We start from the raw sequence: 22270 nt of genomic DNA, 5'->3' as shown, positions 1-22270 counted from the left end.
AAAAGTATTGCAACACTGGTTGCCTCTGAGGTGGCAATTAAAAAAAATAACTGATAAGAACAAAAGATAAATTTTGGAAATGGTAACGTTCTTTATTTTGATGAAGGTTTATTTTACAAATGTATATGAAATTGTCAAACTCATTGAATGGTATATTTAAGATTTGCTTATTCATTATATATAACTTTTACTTCCAAAAATATCACTAAACAACTATTGAACTCACTGATATATGTGACGAAGTATTTAGGGGTGAAATATACTGACGTCTGCAACTTACTTTGAAATGAGTTATAATTAAGATGGATTGGCTTATAGAAAGAGGGACAGATAGATATGTGATAAAACAAATATACTAAAATGTAACTGATAGAATTAAGGTAGTGGGATATTTATGTTTACATACAATTCTTTCATTTTTCTGAGTATTAAAACAATTTTATAATAAAATGTTGGGAGAGAGAACCTCACTTCCCATTACTTCCTTCTGTATACCCTCCGTTCTAACTAATGGGTTCATGTCTGTTTGAACATCCTCATTGTTTGTCACCTCTGTGCCTTTAACCTATAAATACCATCCTTCATTTTCATTTATACTCAAACTGAACCTTATTGAAGTTATATATGCTGATCACTTCCAAAAAAAACTTTTGATGACTAATTTCATTTACAACATATCTCCTGAAATGAAGGTTAATTATCTTAATGCTTTTCATTTGTATTTAATTATACATTATAACAAGAAGCATTCTTTCAACTATATCTTTAATTATAGCACAGTGAGATAGCATAGGATAGGCATGGAGACAAATTACCTAAATTTTAATCCTGGCTTCATAATTGACTTAATTTACTAGCTTTGGGTTTCACAATTCTTACCTAGAAAACCACTACCTTCCTTAGATGACTATTCAGAGGAATAGAAGTATTAACTTATATTAATATCTTGTACCTGGCACAGAGCCCAATAAACGTTAATAATCATTATCTTCACAGTATGTAACTAATACCTTACCTTGTGTCTTAAATTTTATAAGTTTCTTAAGAGCAGAAGTTGTTTCTATAAGACAATTTTTATTATTGTCTTATTGCATTTTTCTACAAAAATGTATCATATTGCCAAACATAATCTCTAAGAAAATATTTATTTAATGAATGAATGAGGAAATTAAAAGCTTTAGTGTGTTTTACTAGTGTGCTGTGCTGTCTCTGTTTGACTCTCTTTTGCAGTAATATAGCTTTAACTAAACAATCTCCCATAAGCAGCACATAACAAAATTACTTACAAATGGAAGACTATGCTTTTCAATTTAATGCATGCTTTTCCACCATTGTTTCAGATGTACATCTTTGTTTGACTGCTTTTACAATCATAAAAAGAAATATTCGGTATGTACCGCTATTTTGCCAGTGTTTCCTCATGTGCTAGGATCCAATTAGCTATTCATCTTACAGAGTGCGGAGTTCTGGAGTTCCAGGGAGACTGAACTTTGAAGGCCTGTAATACGGAACAGAATCAAGCAAATATGAGTTTTATGTCTTTGCTGTTTCTTTAGAAAAGTATTAAAACATTGCTGGAAGCTGTGATTTTATAAACTTCAAAAGCTAGGGGAAATCAAACATTCTATAGGATCATGGTAAGGCTAAGTCCCTTTATCACACTACAGTGATGACAACACAATCATGTCTCTGGGATATAGAATTATAAAAAGCTTGTGATTAACTGAGTGAGAAAATTAGCAAGTTGAACAGCAAGTTGGAGGTTCCTACCTTACCACAAAAGCAGGCAGGCCCTATGGAAATTGTATATAAGTGTAGAGCAAGTTGGCAAATCTATCAGAATGATGAGTTTTGGTCTCGAGAACTTACACAGATTTTTTCAGAATTCCAGAACCATGGAGCAGTTCGAAATTGTAAGTGCTTGTGTGTGAACAATCTGGTTTTTTTGTTTTTTTGTTTTGTTTTTTTGTTTTTGTTTTTTTGTTTTTAACATGACATGATGAGAATTTAAAGCTCATGCACAGATGGCTTTAAAATGTCGATAGCTATTCTGTACTTTTCACTACCTAGAACTTTTAGAGGAACTTTGCCATCTATAACTTTTGTGGAAAGCCCTGACTAGAACACAATTTAAAGAAAGCCCAATGTCTTCATTCTGTTTTGAGGCCAAGACTAGGTGTTTTATTCCAGCCTGGTCTCTTGGAAAGAAGGTTCCCAGTCATGAAAAGGCCCCTCAGAGGGAAAAGTATGGCCTGAATTCAACCGAAGCCTTTAAGAGCTGGTGCCTCAAGCTTCACCAACAGAGGGTTTGTCGGACCAGGGGTGTCAACCCTCAGGGTCTTTTACTTACTACCCTTTATTAACAAGTGCCTCTTGCACTAGGTCTTGATCCACATAGGTATTCTCCAGGTATTCATCTGCATGAGGGCAGGCAGAACTTGTTGCTTATAAAAATCAGAGGCTTTGCACAGCAAGGTAACATAGACTTTAGCATAAATTTACAAATATCGTATTTTATTTAACAGCTAAATCCCCTAGTCTATTTTCCTTATCATCCCAGTAGCACCTAACTGCCTAACCCACTGAGAAGGCTGCTTCCTAGGTCTACTTAGTAATTCTAATGTCTGATAACAGTATTTGTCCCCAGAGTGATATCAGGTTCACACTCATCCTTTTATTTTATACATTTTATATTTCTCTCTATTTTATACATCAGAATTGTTTTTCATGGGCTGAGCATGATGCTTCACACCTATTATACCAGCACTTTGGGAGACCAAGGTGGGTGGATCACTTGAGGTCAAGAGTTTGAAACCAGTCTGGTCAACATGGTGAAACCCCATCTCTACTAAAAATATAAAAATGAGCCAGACGTCGTGGCAGGCGCCTGTAGTCCCAGCTACTTGGGAGGTTGAGGCAGGAGAATCGCTTGAACCTAGGAGGTGGAGGTTGCAGTAAGCTTGGATCATGCCACTGCACTCCAGCCTGGGTGATAGAGGGAGACTCCATCACAAAAATTTTAAAAAATTGTTTTTCATGGTGGTGGTCTGGCCTCTCAAAAACTTCTCTCTCTTATCCCCCAAGATTTAGAAAACTCTTACATATTTCAACCATAAGGAAATAGCTGATAATACAGATACTCTTCATATATATATATGGATGTACGTAACTATGTACACACCCACTCACCCCCCACACACACAGTAGATGTGCCTAAACCTAGCAACACTTGTCAATGAGCAGCTTGAAGACATGTAATACTAGATCTTAAAGGGGTGCATTTCCTGCTGTATTTGTTTCATGTAACAAAGTATTGCAAAGTTGGTCACTTGAAACAACAGAAATTTATTCTCTCACAGTCCTGGGTGCCAAAAGCCCAACATCAGTATCACCGGGACAAAATCAAGACTCCAGTAATGCTATACCCACTCCCAAGGCTCTAGGAGGGGACTGCATCCTTGCTTCTTCCAATTTATGGTGGCTGCTGACATTTCTCAGCTTGTGTCTTCTTTGCTCCAATCTCTGACTCTCTCTTCACATTGTCTTTTCTGTGTGTGTATCCTCTTCTCTACTGTCTGTGTCAAATCTCCCTCGACCACTCTCTTTTAGGATACATGTGATTGCACTTAGGGTCTACCGTGATTATCAAGGATATTCTCTCTGTCTCAAAATATGTAACTCAATCACGTCTACAAATACTTTTTTCCTTTTAAGGTAACATTTATGGGTCCCAAGAATTAGGACTTGGCATCCTTTAGGGGTCGTTATTCAATTTACTCTACCTTCCAACCACCCTCCTCTCACTCTGAGTGCTTTCTATAGATTTCAGAGGATCACTTTTCTCCTATGCCTCTATATATATATCACTCTTATTAGAATTCTATTTAGATATGGCTACACATTAAGGACTACACAAGTAAAGCTCATTCACTAGGTATAGAAGGAGGGGTTAACCTGACAGATGAGGTTATTTCTGGTAATTCTTTTCTTTTCTTTTCTGTTTTTTGAGACAAGTCTCACTCTGTCACCCAGGCTGGAGTGCAGGAGCACAATCTCGGCTCACTGCAGCTTCCGCCTCCCAGGTTCAAGCGATTATCCTGCCTCAGTCTCCCGAGTAGCACCACCACATCCAGCTAATTTTTGTACTTTTGGTAGAAACGAGGTTTCACCATGTTGGCCAGGCTGGTCTTGAACCCTTGACCTCAGGTGGTCTGCCCACCTCAGCCTCCCAAAGTGCTGGGATTACAGGCATGAGCCACCACGCCTGACCTATTTCTGGTAGTTCTTAGACAGAATAAAGAAGTAATCACACAAAAATTCCCAGAAATCAAAGGCCAGCACTCCATTAGCTGTGGGAAAGTATCATGCTCTCTTTGTCTTAATCATGGGCATGCCAAGGTGTATTATAGAGAAGAGTATATAAAATATATCCAGGAAGGTAATTTTAAGATGGTACTAAGAAAAAGCAGGCCAGGAGGTAAGTCATAAGAGCCCAGGGAAAGCTAGTAGAACCTCTGGGGGGCATCTGACTCAAAACGAATAATGAAATCAAACAAGTTCATAAGTTTAGTGGCGAGAGTGCCATCGCTGCTCTAGAAAGCTATGCACTTAATTTATTGCACTCTTTATATTTCTTCATGTCTCTTGGTTGTCCATGTGTGCCTTCATTCAATTCTGTCCACATATATTTATTGAATTCCCAGTGTATGCCAGGCACATTATACAATGGGGATGACACCCTGAAGAAAACAAGCCTAATCTCCATCCTTCCTTGAACTTAAAGTTTGGGGTGTAATCACTTGGCTTTTAGTTGCAGGAAATTACAACCAATCAGCTCTGTAATGAGAAACTCAGAGCCTATGATTTACCAGGAGTATGTCATGAGGATGAGAGTGGATCTGACATGTGCAAGAACTAAGATGAATATGAAACTAAAGGAAACAGAGACAGAGCCCCTTAATCATCTGTGTCTCCCCACTTGGAGAGTTGCCTTTCAGGACAAACTCATAGTGTTCCTAAATCTTGCTGCAATCAACAAGTTAGAGTTGCATTAGAGCAGGGGTCTTCAAAGTCCTCAGAGGAGCTAAAGAGAAACACTGTGATCCCTCTCATGTGCCTCTTCCTAACAAAGCAGCTCTGTTTTCATCTGTTTTACATCTTGGGCTTCTAAACAAAGGGTTCTGCAACAAGAACAATGAAGATTGAAAACTCCTGCTTTAGAGTAGCAGCCCCCACAGTGACCAAGACACTTCTACAATGCCACGTGTGGGAAACAATTCAAAATGCATGTACAGTGACTGGTGGGTCAGGTATCATCTTATATGAAGAATGGACTATTAAACCAATACTTAACCAGTGACAGTGACTGGTGTAGATGATGATAACTTGATTCTCTCTGGTGTTTCATTTCTTCTTCATGTGACAGGAAAGATAACCAGGAAGGGAATGAAGGAGGGAAAACTGTTGTTTCTCACAATGCTTGTCATCTATCAAGTGATAATTTCCCTGCTCATGTTCTGAAAGTCTCCTCTTTTGAAGAACCTTATGTCTTCATGAGTTTCTGAAGAGCTGTCCATGGGAACTGAAAACACAAGGGTGATAGAAAAATTACATAAATCTGGGTTAAAAAAAAAAAAGAAATTGAATTGAGATCTGAAAGTTTGATGAAAATCTCTTATCCATTGTGTATGTATAATTTTTATTATCTTACACATTTTTAGAAAGATGAGTACAACTCGTATTTTTCACACTACGCTAACCTCTGGGTAGGATAAGGTAATAACAACATAACCAACAGTACGTTCTGGTTCTATTTCTGCCCAATCTAGTCTTCAGAAAACTCTCCCCAAATGGTTCTGAGTGTTCCTAGGTAGGATCATGTTCTTTGGCACCTAATAGCATCATTCATTTTTATTCTTGCTCACAGCCACAATTTCTTCAGTAACCTTTTATGTTGAAAGTGGCAGCTATGCCACTATGATTGTGAAATCACTTATAATGAACTGGCAAAGGATGTCATCACTTTAACTAGCCTTGCTCAGATTTCAGTTGTGCCAGGACCTGAAGGGGCCTGCAGGCAGAAATGAAGACGGCTCAGAGGTATCTGGAAGTACTGAGCACCAGATGGAAAAATTGGTGTATTCTCGCACAAACAGACAACAGTTTGGGTATGTAGAGCCATGGCTTATGGGGAAGAGTGTCCACACTTGCCTAAATGTTTCAGAATGCAAATACAACTTTGAGAACAGGAGTGAAGGGTACATTGTCTCAATAAATGTTTCTGCCTCCATAAGAATAATGTTCATGTAGATAACAAAGTTTTATTTTCTGATCACCTGAGTTCATTGACTGCTAACATTTCCCCTGTACACAAAATTATGAAAACTATAAATTATACAAGATTATTAACTAAATATAAATATATCATTATCATGTAACAAATTATTATAGTGTGATACAGTAATGAAGTATTAACACATGCATAATTAATTTTTATAAAATACTAATAAGTTTTTACTTATAATTTAAGTTCTGAGATACATGTGCAGAATGTGCAAGTTTGTTACATAGGTATACAGGTGCCATGGTGGTTTGCTACACCCATCAACCCATCATCTACATTAGGTATTTCTCCTAATGTTATCCCTCTCCTAGCCCCCCACCCTCCAACAGGCGCTGGAGTGAGATGTTCCCTTCCCTGTGTCAATGTGTTCTCATGGTTCAACTCCCATTTATGAGTGAGAACTTACAGTGTTTGGTTTCCTGTTCCTGTGTTAGTTTGCTGAGAATGATGGTTTCCATCTTCATCCATGTCCCTGTAAAGGACATGAATTCATCCTTTTTTATGGCTGCATAGTATTCCATGGTGTATATGTGCCACATTGTCTTTATCCAGTCTATTATTGATGGACATTTGGGTTGGTTCCAAGTCTTTGCTATTGTGAACAGTGCTGCAATAAAAATACATGTGCATGTGTCTTTATAGTAGAATGATTTATAATCCTTTGGGTATATACCCAGTAATGGGATTGCTGGATCAAATGATATTTCTGGTTCTAAATCTTTAAGGAGTCGCCACACTGTCTTCCACAATGGCTGAACTAATTTACACTCCCACCAACAGTGTAAAAGCGTTTCTATTTCTCCACATCCTCTCCATCATCTGTTGTTTCCTGACTTTTAACATAAAATAATTTATCCTATAATTCTAGTTTGTATTTTTCTACACTGTTTAATCTTTGTGTATAATTTATTTAATTAGCTAATAGTCTCCAAAGACTTCTATTTAAAAAAAACACATTTTCATTGCTTTATAAGAGATTTATTAAACCAATTGGGCTCCAATACTACACATTTATGGAGAAACGAGTATATGCCCTATTCCTATAAATCAAGAACAAAAGTTATAAATGAGGCAGTAGGGCAAGGGACCAAATTCTCAAGTCCAGGATCCCAATGAGAAAAGGCAAATAGAAATTTGCTCTTTCTCAAACATTCTATTTACTTAACATTCTCTAGCTAATTGCTTTAGGCACAACTAAAAACTAATTCTGCATTTGCTAAGGTCCATTAAAGAATTTGAAAATATAGTTCAAGGGAACTAAGGCAACTCTCCACCACCACCCCTGGCCAACACACCAACCACTGCACCTGAAATTTCAGCTGTGCTAGGGAGGCCAGGCAACAAAGTATTCTTTTAAAAGAACAATAGATCTTCTTGTAGATTCACTAGGGACATGAACAACAAAGCAACTACTGGAAAGTCTGGTAAATCTCCGCATGCATCTGGAATTGATAGGAAGAAATGACATAGGACCATTATTTGTCTTATATGAATTCAAAAAGTCATCTTGTTACGCACTTTTTTCCTAAGGATATTTGTACTTCAACATAGTATAGCTCTTTCTTGTAAACAGATGTACATGATGGATGAATAGAGTGAGCGCCTATGGTTTCAATGTTCTCACCCTCCAAAACTGAATTATACCAAGATGCTGCTAATTACACAATAGTTCTTCTAAATGAAAGCTCACAGCAACAAAACTCACAGTAGGGGGTTTTAATGGGTAATATTATATTACTGAGTAATTGAATCTTTAGCTCTTAAAGAGGTCTTCAGCTTTTAAAGTTAAAGACAACAAAACCTGTGTTGGAAAGGTGCCGTATAATTAATTAGGAGAAAAAGTAGTACCAGAAAACAAAATAATTTCCTCTTTACCACATTTCCTCCTCCACAGAAGTTTTGTACATTTATTACCATAGAGTATTATCTTTTTCACCATCCCATCAAGACTAAGTTATATTTACTTTACATGAGAATGTTTTGTGTCACATTGAATGGAGTATCAATTGGATTCAAGATACTACAGCTCAGGTTTTTCTTACTCTGAATAATTACACTACTCCTAACGTTATTATCATTTATGATTATTAGTGACCATTTTTCAATCACCAAGCCATTGTAGCAGGACAACATTAAACAATTTCTCAGCAATTCACGTTGTACTATATTATATTTCCTCTACAGATATAGAAATGGAACTAATATCTTGGCCAAGGTTGCATCCTACCAAGTGCTGAAGAGGTGTTCAAAATGAAGAATTTCTGAATCTACAAATCAAGTGATTTTTTTCACTAAATGATAGCTACTTCTATCAACCTTCTATCAACCTTCTATCAACCTTCTATCAACGCAACACACATGTGCGTGTGCATGTGTGTGTGTGTGTGTTTTGTGTGTGTGTGTGTATGTGTATTTTATTTAACTAGAATGGTAGAAATGTTCAAAGACCTGTATCCCTTGGTAGGATCCCAATTTCATGGATGAAATAAATTGTTACCATTTATAAGTAATGCATGATGCTTTGGGCAAATAATATAAAACAAGCATTTCTTCCACATGAAATCTCCTTGGCAAAGAGTCATAGTGACTTCAGGTTGGTACCTGGCTGTTCAGGCCAACATGGGACAATTCTAAATCTAAACATGCTTCTCAACAGAAGCACTGTTGGCATATGAAGTTAAACAATTATTTGTAGTGCTGGACTATCCCAATCATTGCAAGACATTTGCATCCCTGGACACTACTTACAAAATAGTAATGGCCTCCACACAAATACAAAACCCTACCCTATGATAATACTGCCCTGAGCTATGAACCACTGAGCTCACCCAGTCTTATGACATTCCATAGTCAACAGCAAGCTGCTCTACTGCTGCAAGAAGCAGTCCTGGACTTTACGTGCAGTGTTACATCATTTTGGCCCCAGCCCAAGAATGTTAGGAGCAGATAACATGCTGCTGTAGACAGATTTGAACTACGTCACTGCTATGGGGAAAAAACTGTATTAGATCAAGAGAGAAAGGTTAGGGAGTCCAATCAGAGTGTATGGATGTGAAAAGATGGTCAGTCTCCATACCGAGTTATAGTCATAAGTGACAAGGAAAGGAAAGAGAAAACACAGTAGGAGGTGCGCATCTCCAGTTTATGGGATGAAAGGGGCAGTAGTAAGGCCAGGTGTAATGGCTCGCACCTGTAATCCCAGCACTTTAGGAGGCTGAGGCAGGTGGATCACGGGGTCAGAAGTTCAAGACCAGCCTGGCCAACATGGTGAAACCTCATCTCTACTAAAAGTACAAAAATTAGCCAAGCATGGTGGCATGCATCTGTAATCCCAGCTACTCAGGAGGCTGAGGCAGGAGAATCACTTGAACCTAGGAGGCAGAGGTTGCAGTGAGCCGAGACCACGCCACTGCACTCCAGCCTGGGCAACAAAGTGAGACTCCATCTCAAAAAAAAATTAAATTAAATTAAAAAATGGAGCAGTAGTAAGGTCCACCCGCCCAGTGCAGGCTCTGTAGGCTGGCTGCCAATTTCCTGCGTGCTATGGGCTCATGATATGGCAATTTTCTGTCTGGAACTCAATAGTTCCTTCAGTCTTTACAATTACTCCTCACTCATCCAGTAACTACTCTTGGGCCCCACAGAAGACAGGCCAACTGTCGACTTTCATGTCTGTTATAACTTATTCTTGAAATATGTCACCATGAAGCCTAAAAAGCTTGATGCCCCATTCAACACATTTTGAGTTACATTTTTGAAAGAGGATGTTTGGGCAATGACACACAAATTACATGCACAAAGAAAATTAATTATTTGCAGACATGTAGTATAATTATATGGGTTTATGCTACCCATGTGTGAACCTTAGTCTCCCCTAGTGCAAGCACTGCATATAATAAAAAAAGGTTTAACAGCTTTCAGAAAAATTTATTATGCTTACTTTTGCATAATTATGCAAATGATTATGTTTACTTTTGCACAAGAGTGCAAAATGTATTATGCCTACTTTTGCACAAGAGAAAACTCTTCATTATTTGATGGCATTCATTGGCTCATATGAGTAGAAGGAAATTTAAAGGGCCAACTGGTCCATTCCTTGGCAATCAAGGGGGACAACTTTCAAACAAACCTTGAAAGATGGTGCCAAGGATCTGCCACTGGTGCCACTTGAGGAAATATACCATTGTTTAATCTTTCACCCTCAGAAAAATTTTCTGTTACTGTGTCTAAATTTCTTGCAACAATTTAAATTATCCTCAATAATCTGGGGTAAAAAGATGCAGACTAGTGGCTGGTCACCTCCTCTATGTTAAAATGCTTCATGACTGAGAGTTGTTATTCAGTAATTTCTACCTCCTCTTTAGATCAAGTAATATCACTATGTTTAGAACCTTTTCTACAGAGGCTTTATTTTATCAAACAATAATTTTCAGTAAATGTCATACTCATTTCTAATGATAAAACATCTTTTTTATCATTAGATGAGAAGATCTTTCCAGAGGTCTTTTTATGCATTTTTAAAATTTGTATTGGCATCACACCAGCTTTTAATGATAGCTTCATGTGTCCTCCATATCCAAGTGCCTTGTTATTATAGCACAAAAGCATAAAAGCTGACTTGGCCCCTAGGTAGATTCTCCAGCTACAACTCCCTTGATGCAGACAGTACCTCTCATTTGGCTGCTTGTTCCCAACCCCCCACTGTTGCCTCCAGCAATACATCTCACAGCCTCCTACTGCATCACATCCCTATGACATGTTCTACAGTGGGCCCCTTGAAGTCCCTCTTAGAAGAGCTAGGGTTAAGAAGTTGCACCCCTCATTCCCATGGCTGGGGGTAGAAAGTAGACTCATAGCGCTCCAACAGTTCTCCTCAAACATCTGTCTCAAAAAACATCTCCTTTATTTCTACCCTAAATAAATTTATATTCTCAATATGTGAAGGACTCACATATTAAGTAATACAATCAAGTAATACATTTTCAGTTAACTACCACATGAAAATTTGCATATCGTCTAGTATTGCCTTTGAAATTCAACATATATTGTTTTGTCCCAGTAAAATCCAGCTTTTATTTTATTTCGTTTTGATATAAAGCAAGAAATATTTATAAAGATTTGAAATTCTGGTTTCACAGACACGGGAGAGAAGAAAAGACTGAAAACATAAAAACAGAAAAATGTTTTATTTCAATTATTTTTCTCATCTGCAAAATGGAGCTGAAAATACCTACTTATCCAGAGAGACTGTGAAAATTAAATGAAATTAAAAATATTAAGACATTAGCTGGACTAGTCCCAGAATAAGAGCTCAGATAATCTAGGATTCAAATATTAAGCTGGACAAACTAAAACAATTTTATAGAATCATGATGTAGAGCTCTTTTTTTGATTCAACTATGAATCTGTTAGTTTTTCAGTGTTCCAGTAATGTGGATTAGAGTAAACTGAAAGGATTTATTCTTCAGAAATATTAAACCCCTTTCTTTTCAAGAGGTCTGCAAACTGATTCTAGTATTAATCTTCCTCTTTTATTTTCTGTAATTTCTATGTTATTTATGTGTGTGTATGAATATACATGATACTTTGGCCCATATTTTTCCCTTTTGGGGAACGTTTTGATTGCTTATTGGGTTTCATGATGACCAGTGTTCCAGGACAGAGTTGGTCCAGTTGTTTTATTAAACTAGAAATAAGTCATACAGATCTACAGACTTTTCTTTTCTATTAAGGCAGCATACAAGAATATCTAACAGATACTGAGTACTTAACTACAGGTAATGTACTATGCTAAGGAAGTTATTTATATGATCTCATTTAATACACACAATGTTATGAGACAGGTATTTTTACTATCCCCCTTTCACAGATGAGAAAAATGAGGCTTAGAGAGGTTAAGTTTTCAAAACAATTCTTCTTCCAAAGTTGCTACTATCTCAAAAGTCAACAAGTTTTCAGGAAGGGCAGGAGTCTTTGTATAGAAAGAAGAGAGAAGTGGCTGTGCCCTACTGTGGATGCATCTCTTTGCTCACACGTGGTGACCTCTCATGGAGGTCTTCACGTGAACATGGATCAGAAGCCAGCACTTCTGCCCACCCCAGAAACATATTTCACTCATAATGCATTAGAGGCAGATTTTATTAAAGAATTCATGGTATGATGTGGAAAAACATCTGGTAAAATTGCATAAAATCCTCCTCAAGCTTTTATTTCTCTAACAATCCCTTCCCCCAAACCAGGTGTTTCATCTCCCTTCTCCTTCCTCCCTTTACCTCCTAAGGAAGATAATCACCTGTTTGAATATCTCACTGAACAGATAAAAGTTAGGCAAAGAGAAGGCACTTCAAGTAGTATCATCCCTACTTAAGCATACTCCTGAGTTGTAAGGGTTGGGAAGGTGGCCTACCCACCCATCCCCTGTGGCCTACCAAATTTATCCATTATGTACTTGAGGCTTATTAAGAGTAAGAGGTGACAAGATAGATTTTGATGCTAAGAAGAGATTTTTAAAAATTACTCTGATGGACTTATATCAGGATCAATTCTTTGGCAACGAAGGATGAAACTTAATACAATAGGGAACAGGATGGGCCTACCTTCTTAGGTATCTCAGAATGAAGGATATCAAGCTTTTCCATGAATTCTGTATATTGAGTGGTAAGTGTTTGAACCACCATGCAGAATTCTAAAATTTAGCCTTTTTGTATCAACTGTCAGTGGCATATTTAGATGTGAGTCACTACAGCAATAGGGCAGAGGCAAAGGAAAAGACAAAAGTGTTAATAATCATCTGTGCCATATTTTTTTCAAGGATAAACACAACTGCTTCCTATTCAGCAGAAGAGAAAGAAACTAAAGGACATGAGAAAGGATGATTACGATATTCTGGAAATGTAAAATTTTCTTTCCCAAACTATCTCTTCTAAGACCATGTCTTCAAGTTCTGTTGGTCTCTGATTTAGATGGAAATTTTTCCTAAAACTCAGACATTTCAGAAAGGGCATGAAAATAACCACAGATTTCACTTAGAAAATTTAAACAATATATGTCATATTTTTCATGACTCAATAGATAATGCTAATAATAATGGCATAATAACCAGTTTCTTTTCAATTTCCACACAAAGATTCTTTCTTATAGGAAAATTCGTTGACTTGAAGTGTGAAGCATGAAATCCTCAATTAAAAAATGTCATAAGCATTTTTAAGCATGAAAAAGATCTTTTGACCAGGGAAAGACAACTCCAAACAATGGATTGTTTGTCTCTTTGTAAACTTAAACTTGATCTTCCTTGTAGAAGAAGGAATGTTTTCATCATTCCTGCTATTGGCTTGCAAGTTTGGGTCCATGTGGAATGGTTAAGATCGATCTGTAACATTTCTCTCTCTTGTAGATACAATGCCTTTATCTATACAATTGTAAACAGACCAGGGGAAAAAAAAAAATCAGTCATTAATGTTCACAAAAATATATAGACGGTAAAATGTTGAATCTTTTTTCACTGAAGTATCACAGCACATTGTAACCTAAGTCAACTACTGTATTTGCTGCTATTTGTGATTTTGAGAATATAAAATATTCATTTATTAAATTGACATTCCCCAGCTACTTCTGACTCTCAGTTTAAAATAAATGTATCTCACTGTTATCTCCTAATTCAGTACCTCCTAAAAGACTATTTTTATCACTTTTATAAAATGCTGAATGCTGGCCGGGCATGGTGGCTCATTCCTGTAATCCCAGAACTTTGGGAGGCCGAGGCGGGTGGATCACGAGGTCAGGAGATTGAGACCACCCTGGCTAAGACGGTGAAACCCTGTCTCTACTAAAAATACAAAAAATTAGCCGGGCGTGATGGTGGGCACCTGTAGTCCCAGCTACTCTGGAGGCTGAGGCAGGAGAATGGCGTGAACCTGGGAGGCGGAGTTTGCAGTGAGCTGAGATCGCACCACTGCACTCCAGCCTGGGAGACAGCGAGACTCTGTCTCAGTACATACATACATAAACAAACAAAGAAAACAAAATAAAAATGCTAGTCTTGTGCACCAAAAAGTTTAAATTTCGTTGGAAAGCTCACGCAACTCTCTACGTGTCTAAATCACAACCACTTCATATGTATCACAGTGTAATAAAAAATTACCTCCAAAATTCAATATTCTTCAATACGGCAATAGTCACTAGTGAAAGTGGGTACATCAATTTGCCCCTTTCCTACTTTGCTTCATCCTAACTCTAGTGTATTTTTCAGGTTCGGAATTCGTTTCAGGGTTGTAGATCAAAGAGCCAATAGCTGCATGAATCCAAATGCCAGCAATTTGAATCTAAATCCATCCCCATATCCAAATATCAATCTCTGAGGCATGTAGCACCCTTTGAATAGTCAGGTCAGCCCGGACAGGCCTGAATCCTCCTGGGAAATGGTGTTTGCTAGTAGCAAGGCATCTATCTATGTGCTTAATCATACAGTATGCTGAAATTTATCACTATGAGAGATTAAATTGCTCTTCTTTCCGATTAGCACATATTTCAGAGATTTTGTGAACTCTATCAAGAATTTTCCAATTCGGTTTTATCCTGAAGGAGATTTACCACTTATAAGAAGTTCAGAGCTTGAACCTTGAAGACTATATTAGTCTTCTCCAGCTGCCATAATGAAATATGACAGAGAGGCAGGCCTAAACAACAGAAATTTATTTCTCACAGATCTAGAGGCTGGGAAGTCCAAGATCAAGGTATTGATAAGGCAGGTTTCATTCTGAGGCCTCTTCTCTTGGCTTGCAGGCTGCCATCAGCTCACTGTGTGCTCGTGTGACCTCTCTTTTGTGCTTATCCAAGTTGGGGGAGGGGGGAGAGAGAGAGAGCAAGCTCTCTGGTGTCTCTTGTTATAAGGGCACTAAACCTGCCAGATCAGGGCCCCACTCTTATGACCTCATTTAACCATAATTACTTATTTATAGGCCCTATCTCCAATACAGCAACATGGGAAGTTGGGGCTTCAAAATATAAAGTGGGGGAAACACAGTTCGGTCCCTAGCAAAGACATTGCTTCATACTGAAAGCCGAGAGGTTCTGGGAAATGAAGGGAAGGATGAAATACAACGTTCATCTCAAAACTCCATCTGTATTTTACCATCCTTCCCAGGTTTCAGTTATCTCTTCTTTGATTTTCTATCTTGTTTTTCCTAATGTTCTTTGTTCTATGCTTGCAAATAGGAAATCCTGGGCCTCAGGGCAGGCTCAGAGTTCAAGAGATTCAAGACCATGCAGATTTTAAGGTAAGTTTCAACTTGGAAGAGGATCCTTCAGTGGCATAAAGATTTACCTTAAGTTTCTTTATATTTATAATGCACAATGAAGAGAAGTCCTCAACATGAACCATTTTCTAAATGTTTTTCTTAGAGAACACAAAACTTTAACAGAATTTATCATTCAGAAAATATAATGAAGAACTGAAATACAAAGAATTTTCACACTAAGTTATTAATTTCTAAATTACGATTCCTTGCTAAGTTATTATGCCTAGACTTCAAAATTATAATAAAAATAAATAAAAACCTTCTTCTTTAGAATAAAAGTCTCTCTATTTTTATAACATGATTAACACTTTCACATTAATCATGTTATAAAAATTTTTATTTGGTCTTTGGTAAGTGAACAGCAAAACTCTGATTTATCTATGGTAATATTAATAATACAACAAGTTTGAGATTCAACTAAGTTCTAATGCAATTGTAATCCAGAAAATCATATATAGCAATATATAGGAGTGTGTGTGTGTGTGTGTGTGTGTGTACATGCCTTTTTGCTTTTGCAATTCTTGAAGGGAACAGAACCATATTCACTATTGTGCACATAGTACCTAGCATGGCCACTGACATGAGAGGGGAGGTTCATAAGTATTATATTAAGTAGTTAATCAACCTTTATTGCCTGCCTACTGTGTGACCCAAACTACTGTGTACAGTGGCAAGTAAAATTATGAGACACTGCCCATTGTCTTCAAAGAGCTTACAGCTAAATAGGGGAGACAAGACCTCCTGCATAAAGCTATTAGAGATTCATTAGAGAATAAATATCTTGAGATAACAATGCAAGATGATAAATATGTGGTTAGGTGTGAACAACTGCACTTAATAACAGAACCAGACAATGGTGTTACATTTCATAAACTGTAACATCAGAATAGTTCTCTTCCTCTTGTATCCAAAACAGAGGTGTCCATATTACAAGCTATTTGCAGGGTTAGGGCAATTCCAACCTTGAAGTAGACACGGCTGAGCCTCTACTCATGCCCCAACATGCTTCTTTGCTAGCGATACCCAAAGTCTTGATTGAGACTAACAGGTGTGACAGTACTTATTTAGTTGCTGTCTGCCTCATCTATGAGGCTAAAATGCTTTCTGATATCTTTAATACTGACATAATAGCTAATAATATAAGCAAACTGAAAGACTATCCCATTGTCCTTGCATGGTATTGGGTGGAATTTAGTGAGCCATACAGCCTGTCATCAAGATCTTTATACAAAAAAGGGCAAAAAGTTCTAAAAAGCAGATAATACAGAAATAAATTACTACTTTTCATGAGAAGTTTTATATTAAAAAATTTAAAGAACACTTTTATTTGAAATTTGGTAAAATTGCAATTAAAGATAAAATAAAACCAGATTAGAGCATGGAGAATATAATTTGTATACGCAGATGAAATTGCTTTATATTTAAAATAGTATGCTGAAAGCAAAGTGCCTTGAAGATTTCTTTTTGTTTAATCTAAACCAGTAGTTTTACAAGTGTTCTACAGAGAAGCTTCCAGAGTCACACAAATGTTTATAGAAATATAATTTCTAAACAAGTTTGGACTATTTTAAAAAGTAAAAAAATATATGATACAATATACAGTATATTTTAACACACTGGAGAGACTGTGATACTCATCTTAACTCCTAGGCTAACTTTTTGAGGATATTGGAATAAAGCTTCTTATGCCATCTCTACCTATATTTTGAAACTCTTACAAATGTGGTATTCACTAGGAAGTTTATAACTTTATACCCTTCTTTTTAGGTGTATGCATATTCACTCTTGTAACAGTGGTTGAATGAAGGAAGCACCACGGAGCACCTCAATATTGTGCATCCAAAACAAATTATTCAAATCAGTGGACTGCTGAGACTTGATATTAGATAGTAACCATTACTTGTAAGGTCATATTTCAAATTTTTATTTTCATTAAGACAGCTTCATTGCTTTTGTGTGGTTGTAAGTTCTATAAATTGAAATTTGTACGATAAATTTATACATATATTTTATTGCTTCTCAAATAAATTGATATATACATTTTATTTATAAATCATATCCTTTACAAAATAAACTCACGCTAGTAAAATAAGCAGTAAGTTATCTTTCTTTGAACTTGCTCATAGTTGTTAATAGTCTAAAGTACCATAATATTTTGAAAATATCATATATTATTAATTTGCCAAAAACAAATCTTATTCTGGCTCAATTTTTGTTTTGCTCTTCACTCACAAAAATTGTTCTATATGAGATCAGTATGGACCTCAACAAAATTAATCATTTTCATTGCATCACTATTCTCTCTGTTGAATATATTGTTCCCACCATCCCATTCAATAATATCTTGGACTTCAGTGGCAATGTGTTTTCTAGTTTAATCCTATCTCTCTGATCATTTGTTTCCTTCACTAACATCTGGGATTTTTTTTCTCTGACCATTCATACATCAAATATTAATAGATGATATATGTGCCAGGAATTTACTCCTGCATTGATAAATGCATCTCTAAACCCACTTAATAGCATAAAACTACCATTTTATTTGACTTATGATTTGGAGCTAAGGTGTCCAAGAAGGGCTCAACTTGGTGATTCATCTTTAATCTTTGACATCAACTTGGATTGCTAGGGCAGCTGGGGAGCAACTTCTTAAAAGGTTTCTTCACTCACATGTATTGCACATAGGTGCTCTTTGTGTGCATTCTCCCCCATCTCTCTCTCTCTCTCTCATTCTCTCTCTCTCTCTCTCTCTCTCTCTCCCTCCGCTCCCCACTCCCCCCGCCCCCAACACCTTTCCCTGTGGTTTGGACTTCTCACAGCATTGAGTTAGTTGCAGTTCTTACATGGCAGCTGGCTTGCAAGAGACAGAAAGCAGAGGCTTTCAGGCTGCTGAAGGGTCTGGCACAACATCATCTCCTTCACATGCTGTTGTATTTTTGCCTCAGTGAGAGACTGTGTCCACTTTTATTCCCCTGAATTAGAATACCTTCCTTCTTCCACTCCAGTTCATGTCTCTCCCTCTGTCTCTTCCTTTAGGAAGCATCCTGTGACTTCTTTCCAGATTAGCTTCATATCTTTAATGTGCCCTTCCCCGTCAGAACTTCAACACTATCTTTGTATATTATTATGTGTAATGAACATCTCTAGCTTTCTGACTGTTCCTCATTGAGCCCCTTACTATTAGTAACCCAATTTAATTTGAGAAATTGATAGTTTTTCAGAAACCTTTGGAGATATTAGCCACGTCCTACAAAAGAAGCTGTACTATTCAGTGTTTTCCAGAGAAATAGAACCAATAGGATGTATGTATATAAAAGGAAATTTATTTTAAGAAAATGGCTCACTTGACCATAGAGGCTTAGAGTCCAAAATCTACTGGAGCAGGCCTACAGGCTAGAGTTTCAGGGAAGAATTGCAGTCCAAGGGCAATCTTCCAACTGAAATCTCTTTAGCTCTGGGTAGGGGTCAGACTTTGTTCTGTGAAAGTCCTTCAACTGATGGGATGTGGCCCACCCATATTATGGAGATTAATTGTCTTTACTCAATATACACTGATTTTCATGTTAATCTCATACAAAACACTTCTTCAGTGAAATATTCAGAATAATGTTTGTCCAAATATCTGGGCACCTGGGCCCAGACAAGCGAACACATAAAATTAACCATGACAGAAGCCAAACAGACTTTTTCCTCACTTACTCAGTCACAGAATGGACCCTGATACAAGTTCAGCAAATCAGGTGCTTGTTTCTTAGTTGTTGAATCTTAAGCAATTGATGTAATGGTATCAGGAAAACAAGAGGTCATATTCATCACAGCAGCAGTAGTAGCAGTGGCATAGCTTCCATATTATACTTGGGGCATGAGTACTGATATAGATACTGTCACTGAGTCTTCAGTAGCTTCTTTGGTTGCTTCTAGCTGACAAACCTTCTTCAGTTGCATCTAGCTGGTCCTATAGCCTCCCATTGAGTCTGGAGCCTCTAGATATATTCTCAGTAAGATTCCTTGTATTTCTGGAGAGAAGCTGAGTTGCTTTCTGCTGGTTGGAACCAAGTTATGCTTAATGCTATGTTATGCTAATTATGTGCAAGAGTTGCATTGAGGATAGACAAGTTAATAAATGAGAAGTATATGAAAATTCTTAATACAGTAGGGTGATCAGTCTATTATATAAATTTTTTTCTTCCTCCTACTTCTTTCCTTCTTCCTCTTTTGTCTCATTATTATTAATATCATTATAGGTATTATGATTGAACTTTCTATATATGTTTTGAACAAGAAATATGACTGCTGGCATGACACTCAGGACAACGCAGTCCCCAGCAGTGACCTATTTATCTCACTCTAGTAAGAATAAAGTATTGAGACTTTAAGGGACTTAGGTCATTAACACAATAAGCTATCCAGTTTAGTGCCGAACTCTTTAAACTACACTACATTTCACTACATACTTGAAATATTTTGGTTATCTATAGAAAAGAATCTTAGTAGCATGGAAATTGGAGATGAAAAAAATCTAAGTTGATTTTTCAGGACTACAAACGAAAGTTTATTCAAATTAGAAGTTAGAGAGAAAGTACAAGTTCCCTGACATTTCCAGCAGTAATTCCCATAAAACACTACTAATGGATACAGCATTTATTTGGGGGGGAGGTGTTGAAAATGTTCTAGAAATAGATTGAACTGATGGTTGTACATATGCTGCATACTATTTAATGAATATTCTATATACTACTATATATAGTGAATATACTATGTACTAGTTAAATTATATATGGTAAAAGCATGAATTTTTTGGTAAGTGAATTATATCTCAATAAAAAGGATTTTTTAAAAGCAATTAACCATGCTGTAAGTATCTAACTAGAGATTCAGGTTATGGGTCTTTATTTTTAAGAAATTCACTCTTTTATCACACAGCTAGAACTCCTGTTTCTGGAGGAAATTTCAAAATTACTGTTATTATTTATTGGGCAGTTTCTAAACCTGTCAACTTATGTATTTACTTTAAATGAAAACTTTATCATTTCAATTTCAGGTAAAGTCTAGTTGTGGAATTCAGTCACTCCTAATGGACACATATTTTATCATATTTAGAGCTTTATCTGGCAGCTACTTAGTAAAGCAGAGAGATGGACTGATTCCAACAATCCTTGAAGTTGTACGGTGGGCCAAAGCATCCAAATACAGAAATAAGTCTATGATCCCTTTCCATTTGTTCATCGTAGCTGAAACTCTCAGCCATGCTTAGGAGTCATCACATCTAAACATGTTTAAGACAGGGCATTCATCGTTCTTCTGTTCTATTCCCAGCATGTAACTGGGGACAAATAAGGGGCACACGATGGTGATATTGTTGGCTACAAATTCCACATAAGGAACACACCGTTTACATATTGTTTGCCTGTATTGCATTATTTGGTAGAGAAACAGAGATGGAAATATTTCAGTCCTCAAACATACGTAAGAAGAAATATTTTACAATACTTCACCTGCTTCCATTCAAGGAGCCTGATGTAGCTCTCAAGACAGCTCTTTAGTTGAGAATACGTCTGTAGTCTCTCTGCCACATAAGGAGAAGAAAAGAGAGGAGGAGAAGGAGGAGGAGGAGAGGGAGAAGGAAAAGAAGAAACAGTTTTTAAAACTGGCGACATACCAAGATTCATGCTCAGCATTCCACTGCATAAAATGAGAATGGGCTATTTTATCCTGTGAGAGTCTCTCTCTCTCTCTCTCTCTCTCTCTCCTCCCCCAACCCCTTCTCTTCTCCCACCCCCATATAAGCAATCTACTTATCATTGTGCCCAGACTTGATTAGATTTACAGTTTGTTTATCTGAGAGCTCAATGCTTTATTGCATCCAGAAGCCAAAATACGTGCACCTCCACAACCCGGCTGAATAAAACAAACTCATTTTGATCTTTGTGTACAAAGCCATCAGCACTGGTTCAAAGTGTAGCGCAGCCAGTTCTGGTCGGCAGATGCAGAGTTGAGCTCTTCTCTGGGCCCTTGGTTTCAATTAGGCTGTCTGCCAAGCGGCCCATGTGCCTCTGTGTGCTGAAACATTTCTTTGAGGCAGCTTTTTTAAATTAGGAAATAAAGACTTCCCATGTGATTTGCTATATATACAATTTATGACAATTGATTTTTATAGTTAAAATACATACATTTTTAACATATTTCTCTTTCTGCAAAATAGTGGCTTTCTAACAAGGGAAGAAAATTAGCTAAATGTAAATACTGCATTTCATTTATTCTTCCTACTCTAAAATTTACTCAAATATACATTAAGATGATACTAAAGACCACTGGGTTTCCAAAATAAATTACTTCGTCTTAAAAGAAGAAAAAAGACAGTGGAATACAAGTAAGTATTCTAACTTCTAGGAACTATAAATATGGAAGAAATAAATATGAGCGAAAAAGAAGCTATATATAATTACTTGAGCTTGGCCAGTTCCTCAATCAGGATAGATGATGTTTTTCTTACTTTTGCTACCATTTGGGCCTTTTACCTCCTGAACTTTCAAACACCACCTTGTAACTTGGCAGTAGATAGAATACATTCCAAAAGTCAACTTCCAATTTCTAGCTGATTCCTGGTGGAAGTGTGAGTTAAACGCACAGC

At 36.9% G+C, this 22270-nt stretch overlaps 1 long non-coding RNA gene across 2 annotated transcripts in view; it reads right to left on the bottom strand.

Moving 5' to 3' along the window:
* Window positions 1-1171: 1171 nt before the first annotated feature.
* LOC126953281 (uncharacterized) overlaps window positions 1172-22270 on the bottom strand; it is a 118545-nt gene continuing 97446 nt past the window's right edge. For both annotated transcript variants that reach the window (XR_007725172.1, XR_007725173.1), the window contains 4 exons: window positions 21135-21205; window positions 6750-6950; window positions 5354-5581; window positions 1172-1498 (listed from right to left, as the gene is read on the bottom strand). This is a non-coding gene — a long non-coding RNA (uncharacterized LOC126953281). The remainder of the gene's footprint in view (window positions 1499-5353; window positions 5582-6749; window positions 6951-21134; window positions 21206-22270) is intronic.

Source organism: Macaca thibetana, chromosome 4, assembly GCF_024542745.1.
Source record: "Macaca thibetana thibetana isolate TM-01 chromosome 4, ASM2454274v1, whole genome shotgun sequence".
Classification (NCBI taxonomy): Eukaryota; Metazoa; Chordata; class Mammalia; order Primates; family Cercopithecidae; genus Macaca; species Macaca thibetana.
Note: the sequence above shows the minus strand (reverse complement) of the source record. Positions and strands in the feature narration are given on the sequence as shown.